Source organism: Solea solea, chromosome 17, assembly GCF_958295425.1.
Source record: "Solea solea chromosome 17, fSolSol10.1, whole genome shotgun sequence".
NCBI lineage: Eukaryota > Metazoa > Chordata > Actinopteri > Pleuronectiformes > Soleidae > Solea > Solea solea.
This window is the reverse complement of record NC_081150.1, coordinates 5960846-5968310: the sequence shown is the minus strand read 5'-3', so window position 1 is coordinate 5968310 and position 7465 is coordinate 5960846. Positions and strand designations below refer to the sequence as shown.

The 7465-nt window shown below is 42.5% G+C and overlaps 1 long non-coding RNA gene across 1 annotated transcript in view; it reads left to right on the top strand.

Annotated features, from left to right (window-relative positions):
• LOC131443700 (uncharacterized) overlaps positions 1-7465 on the top strand; it is a 140837-nt gene that overhangs the window by 45492 nt on the left and 87880 nt on the right. The window lies entirely within an intron of this gene.

Here is a 7465-nt window from a genome sequence, read left to right as displayed (position 1 = left end):
TGGCGCACGCGTGTTTTCAAATGCACGGCAGACGACGATGACCACGTAATAATAACAATAACGCTCAATTTATATAGCACAATTCAAATCAGTTACAAAGTGCCTTACAGGACACATAATAATTAAAGGGAAACAAAGGCAATTAAAAGCTGACAGTAACCACAAAATTACATAGAACTGATGTATGATCTGAATTATACTGAGTCCTGTAAAAGCATGCTTGTAAAAGTGTGACTTTAAGAGGGGATTTAAAGGAGCATAATGAACTTGGCAAACATATTTCCTCAGGTGTGTTATCCAGAAGTGGGTGAGCTTTAGCAGCGAAGGGCCGGTCGGCCTTGGACCTCAACTGAGATTGTGCAGGTCTCTAGCTGATGTCGTCAGGTTAACAGATAAACAATGAGTTATGATGCATGTCCTGAATGGGCCTTAAAATTCAGCAATAAAATATTAAAATCAATGTATTATTGTAAGAAGTCCTGTTGGATTTTGGACAAGCTGTAATTTATAGAGACTGCAGTAGTCCACTTCCGTAAAGAAATGCAGGTGTGGGTGTTAGATGCCTCCTTCCAAGGATGAAATATGATGGAGACAGAAAAATTTACAGTACAGAGCAGGAGGCTCCTAAATCCTTTCCATATTGTCGGCATACATCTGCCCTCATTGGACAGAATAGCTTGCTCACATTGTGGGAGGTTTGCTTTCACTTTTCTCCTTCATTCAAACCACACACTGGGTGTATACCTCTGTAGCCATGAGAGGGCATTGCAGCTCCAGATGTGTGAAGAAAGTGTGAATAAACTTGTTTTTTGCTGTCAAAGTTCAACATAAACACACACACAGAATCTTTGACAAATGGCTTTGTGACTCTGATTTGAATTTCAATCCCGGGCCACCAGTGAGTTTCACAGGCCTGCTACACAACACTTACAGAAAAGAAAAGAAGCTCAGCGAGGATATCTGACAATGAGATGGAGACGGCAAACTTTGCATTGAACAATGTCGTCTCAGACCGCAGACAAGCCTCACTGAGAGGAGTTGAAAGATGATGAGTACAGTAAAGGCCCGACATCTGTAGACCGCTGGAGTAACGGCACGGTCGTCTCACCTTCTCTGACCGTGTTTGCTTTCACACTTATCAAAACGACCATGAGATCAGAACATGGCACTGTTTCTCAGGTCTTTGTCACCACACACACACACACACACTCATATACACACACACACACACACACACCTGCACCTTGCAACCGCAGGCTCTGTCCTCATTGGCGTGGAGACGGGAAGGAGCTGCGGTCAGACACACACACACACACACACACACACACACACACACACACACACACACACAGAGAGTGTACGTGTGCTGGTGGGGGCCTAACCTCATACAGGATGTGCGCTTGTCTCCGTACAGCCCTTATCTCGGTGCGCTGCTCTGCTAGTGCAGCCCAGAGGCCACAGTGTGGGTGTGACACCTGCCAAAGAGAGGGAGGGAGGGAGGGAGGGAGGGAGAGAAAGAGAGAGGGGAAGCAGGAACAACAGAACAAAGTGAGAGATGAAGAGAAGGAGATAACACTTCACCTTTTACTTTTTTAACAGTCTGCGTTCAGGATTTGACTAAGTACCAAGTCTCAGTCTTTCACACTTTGTTGTTATCACACTATAGGTTAATGTATTCATATGAGGCTGAATTTGTTTTGGGCGACACACTGTAATCCAACCATTGCTCTGGTTGCCATCCGTGTCGCTCTGACCATGATTTATCCCAGCTGCAGCTTTATACGCACACACACACACACACACACACACACAAACATTTTCCCTCACTTTATTCCACACAAGCATTACTTTGAAAACTGCAGGAGATCTATTCCGTCTCCTGACAAATACTCAGTGTTCACTTTTGGCTGACAAATTAATTCCAATAATATTCAAATATAGTGGCGGCAGCAGCGGCAGGTCATCTTTATTCAGCATTATGATTTCTGCACTGAACATTGTTTATTCAATCTGGGCCTGTGCCGGCCGCCGTCTACTTGGAGTGTTCTGTTTTTGCGAGCAATTTATTTCTGATATTGCTCCATTTTCCTTAGACACAGTGATATTTTCTCACAAGCCTTGTAGTATAACACCACCCTTAATGGAATCACGGTGCCGACACTGCTACCCCCGCCCCTACAATTTGAATAAACGCCTTCAATTAAATCAAAACCTGGAATACTGTAGCTTTTAATTGAAAGGGAATTATCCTCTATATGATTTCAGAAATGATCTCTGGGGAGGTAGTGGTGCTTTTCAACAACTCACCAATTAGACACTTGTCTCTTAAATGGAAACTACCTCCAAAGAAAATGCCCCGCATTAGGGCTTAATTATTCGGGCACTTACCAATTATACTAGCAATGAATTTCTTTTCTCGTTAAAACAAGACATCATTTTATGGATTCATAAAAGCTGCAGTTCTGTATGCTGCTGAAATGGAGGGAACACTGATGGGGAAAAGGAGTTACACCATATTTTCTGTCGCGTGCAGTTTACTTTTCACTACATTATTATTCTTGTCGGAAATAGTATATATTAAAAGAGGGTGTTAAACTTTAAAATATACATTATCGCTTGTTTTATTTTTAAGCGTCATTTTAAATTAAAGTAGTACAAAAAGAATGAGCTCTGGCTATGATTTCATGTATTCAAAAAAATCTGCTGCCCCTGTGTTCTAAATGTGCTTCAATCTCACAGAATACCACTGTAATGAAAATGATATTCATTCAGTACAGCCATAATATTGACAAAAGAGGGCAGCAGGCTGCTACTGAATGACCAGCCAGACCGTCTGTGAGTGTGTGTGAAAAGAGGGGAACTTGGCAGGGGGAGAGTCTGGGCCTGGTTTTGTTCACTGAAGAGGGCCTGCCTGTCTGCTCGTCTGCCTCCTTGACTGCCTGTCTGTGTGAGTGACTGCGAGATTGGTTTATTTTAGTTCATCATCTCCCTCATCAATCTTTTACATGGGACTGGGTCAGCAAAGATGACAAAAGTGAATCGTTTATGTGGTCTAAAGTTTCTGGCAGTGACTTGGTGTGAGTAAACACAAAAGCCTTGCTCTTCCCTTTCTTCATCACACTCTCCCGCCCCCCCCCACCCCGCTCCACCACCACCACCCCCGTATACTCTGCTGTCACCCCCCCCCCACACACACACTCCCATCACACACCCCTCCACTCACCCCTTTCCAGAGATATATGAAGTCAATGTGTGGATCTGGTTGGCTTTGTGAACTAGGTGCCAGACCACATCTGAGAGGCTGTGCTGAGGGAGCATATTGCATGGTGACGTCTTTCTCTCCTCTCCCTGTTCTTTCTCTTCTTCTTCTTGCACTCTCCTCTCCCATTTCTCCCCTCATGAGGTGTTGGGATTCACCGCCGATTGACACATTTCTCCTTTCTTCCATGCACCAAACTCTTTCTGTGCACAACCACAACTAAAAAAAAACAAAAAAAAAAACTTTCCTGTTCCCTGCAAACTGTCCGCTGCAGATTAATTCCCATTCATGTTTTCTGCTGACTGGCTACTGTAGCCTGTGTGGGTGGGGCACTTTATGGTCTGCAGAGTGACGATGGCCTGCACCGACAGTTCTAATCAAGAACAAGATGCAGAAAAAGATGAGAAAAAAAACCTAAAAGGATAGATGAGCATGGAAAAAGAGGAGTCTCCAGTTGGCCTTTTGAAATCAAACACATGTCAGATGTTGTAAAGACTTGTCAAATTGGAAAGGAAAAAAAAAAACAGGGGCAGGGGGAATGAAACTGTGGGACGCACTGGTTAGCGAGTGCTATTAGTGAAACCTGAGCCTGAGACATCTCAGTGGGCCATATGAAATTACTGCAAATAGAAACCATGTTGAGAACCTCTTCAGTGCAATATCTAATAGAACAAATCCCTCACCGTCTCTGTATGTTTACTATGAAAGATTTCAACAGAATAACACAAGTGACTAACTTTATTGTGGGCTTTTCTGGCCTGATCTGTGATTTAATGCCCACCGAATTCACAGCTGCCAGGTTGTCATGTGATTTTAGTGATTGAAGTAGTCATATCTATTTGTGTTTTTAGATCGTGAAAGCATTCTGAACTTAAACAGCTTATAAAGCACATGCTCTTTTATCTTTTGTAGGAATTGTGCCTTCCAGAAGCACAAAAAAGGTAGGTTTATACCCAACCACTACTTTTAGTAAATTAATACGAGCAGAAAAAAGCACATTGAACTTTCCTGAAGGTAGATTGGAGAACTTAGATTTATCCAAAATAAAACTCGACAACAAACCTCAACAGCAAAATGTCATTAAAAAAAAAGTTCATTCTTATTTAGGAGGCTGTAACTTTTGACTTATTTGTATTATTCTTTCTTGAAAATAACCACAAAAATGGCACTGACCTTTCACTTTTTAATGATTTCTACACATCTGCAAGTCATTTACATAGTTTTTGATATGAGGTCTATGAGGTCGTACACACTGGTATATTTTGGGATTATAATTGATATTATTTGACAAAGCATCTTTTATGTTTATAAGTGGTTCAGGCTTTCAGTTCATGGTCCCTTCAGCATAAATATTACATGTGACCGAACTTAACTGACCTATGCTCTTTTGTTTCTTTCACTTTATTGAGTCCCCCTCGTTGTGTCTCATCCTGTTTCAGCTGGACTTTCCGTGTGTGACATTAGAGTAGACACCAGAGGAATGTTGAATTAAAGGTTATGAACAAACACAAAAACTTGGGGGAAACAGCTGGAACGAAAAACTCCAGGTTTTGCCAAACTGTGAAAACACAACTCTCCAGGAACATGTGACTCACCAAACAAACTGTTTAGCCACAGACGTGATCCGCTCCTCTCCGGTTCTGCCCCGGCCGCCCTTTCACTCTCAAACTTACACATACGGAATAGCACGCACAGAACATGGGTGCACGGTCGGCCCGGCGCACATAAGAGAGACGCTTTGAAAACCAAGCCCTCATTTGGGCAGAGTGGATTCAGATGGCTTGGCTGCAGCTCAAAGGCGAGCAGCTCTCTGGGTCAGCTTATTATTTCAATGGATGCAAGGCGCTGATGTTCTCAAGTGTGGTGCACTTCAATCAAGCGACCCAACAGCTCGGCACATGGGTCAAGGCCACGGTCTCATCTATCGCGTCAGAAGGCGACAGAGGCTTGTCCTGTCGTGGTTTGGACTGAGGTCTCTGTCCCGGGGTTGTTATCCCCAATTCTGCTTTAGAAGAAGAACCGGGCTCTCACAAAAAAAAAGAAAAGTGCAGTAAATTGAATTCGGCTGTGGCAAGGGAATCCCAGACCTGACCATGAAAAAAAGAACAAGCAGAAGAGAAGAGAAATTACTGAAAGTTGCCAAGTTTTGCAGGAGCAAGGGAGAGAAAAGACAGATGTATAATTTCCTTCAGTGTTCAGAGGTGTGCGTGTGTGTGTGTGTGTGTGTGTTTGCATTCTGTCAAAGTGTTTGTGTTTGTGTTGAAAAAATATTTTTGACTCAAACGGAGGAGAATGTAATTAACATGAGCTGACTTTCCAAACAAATACAAACAATTAAACCCCACAAAAAGTACAGGAGTAATCTCTGTCGCTTCGTCTCTTTATCTTCCTCTCTGCTCCGTCTCAACTGATTCCTTGTCTGTGCATTTACGTACTTGTATAAACGCAGCCTTGTTTGCTCGGCTGAGGGCCGGCTATTACTATAAGGGATTGCTTTTCCACATTTCAGCGTTGTTGCTGAGGGTTTCATAAACACTGGCCGTAATTAAATCACACTGCAATTGACAAAACGGATGAATACACACACACACACACACACACACACACAATTATGTATCTGCATCTCCACACAAAAAAAAAAACCCTAACAACAACAAACAGCTAAAACTAATAAATACTTAACACAACAGAGTGAAACACAATCACAGCAGAATGAGAGCCATCATGTGCGCTTGACTGAGCCTGTGCTTCACTGACTGGTCAAAGGCAGCCTAGCGAGAAGGTTAACCGGACTATATTTGTTGTTATTCAACTGTGGGCATCTGTTACATTGCTTACATTAGCAGTTATCGACTGCGCCAATATTAGTCATGGCCCCGAAGTTGTGTAATTCAGACTTACCAAAGCGTACCATCCACCACCATGGTCTGTTTCCCCTCTAGCCATGCCCTGATAGGGTAATGTGGGGTGTAATGATGGCCAATTAGAAGGGATCACGAAGCAGGACAGGCAAACAGAACCGAGCAGACCAGACCCGGAGGAGCTGCAGCCCACTGTGACTCCAAGAAACGTATCCCTTTTGTTTTTTTTCCTGGTGCTGGTTTGCTATCCGTATTAGATCAGTACAGATTTCATCTCACATCAGCTGATTTGGGATCAATGTCCTCTCAAAGTGCTGCAGTTGCTTGGCAGTGTCGAACAGCTGGACCACCCAAACTCTGGCTACACTATAAGGCCATTGTGCAGCCATGCAGGCAGCACCCTGATTCATAACAGAGCGGATGGCCTAATGTCTGAATGAGTGCAGTATGTGGCGAGTGAAGATAACCTCTAGCACTTTGTGTCAGTAATTGGCCCTGATGAATTGAACAGCCTTAGAGATTTGTTTGGTGCAAATTGAATAACAGTTGTTTTCCTGCTGTAGATGTGTTGGATAATGATCCTGCACAACGACCTGAACACACACAGGACATTGCTCTCTGTGTGTGTGTGTGTGTGTTTGTGTGTTTGCACCCACTCCTCTCATGTGTCACAGTATATACTGTGTTGCCTTTTTCAGTGTTAAAAGCTGTAGGCGCTGAATATGTGGCACTTTCACAAAACTTGAAAAAGTAACTTCTTTTGCTGTAAACGCTGTAAACGTGACTTAAAAGGAAGTGAAAATTAGTTGAAAGACTTTATTTCTGTCCAAACAGCCACATATAGGCTGAATGTAAGCAGTACCTGTCGTCTTCAACAGGTGTCTACCATACAAATTCAAAATATAATAAGATTTTATCTTTATATATCAAAATATGCACCATAATTACCTTCAATGAATTCATTTTCCATTCATTCATTTTCAAAATATATACTCTTTTATTTTTATCACTTGTGTTTTAGTGACTTTTGCTTTACTTCCTTATTGTTCACAGCTCAATTATTCCCTCTAGTCACATTTAATAGCGACTTGATCATTTCTATTGACGTTAGGATTAGCAAGTATGAAAAAGTAAGAAATATGAGGCTACACTTTTGACAACAAAGCTCCGCCCCCTTAAACACTGAAAGTCATTGTCTTTAGTGGAACTAGGTTTCTCTTTCTCTGCCGTCTTCTCTGAGTGACGGACAGATACAACAACCAATCATCATTGGTTGTTTTTAATGACAGCATTGTGAGGGCTACAGATACAGATGGCTACTGGGATTTCCACAAATACGTTCAAA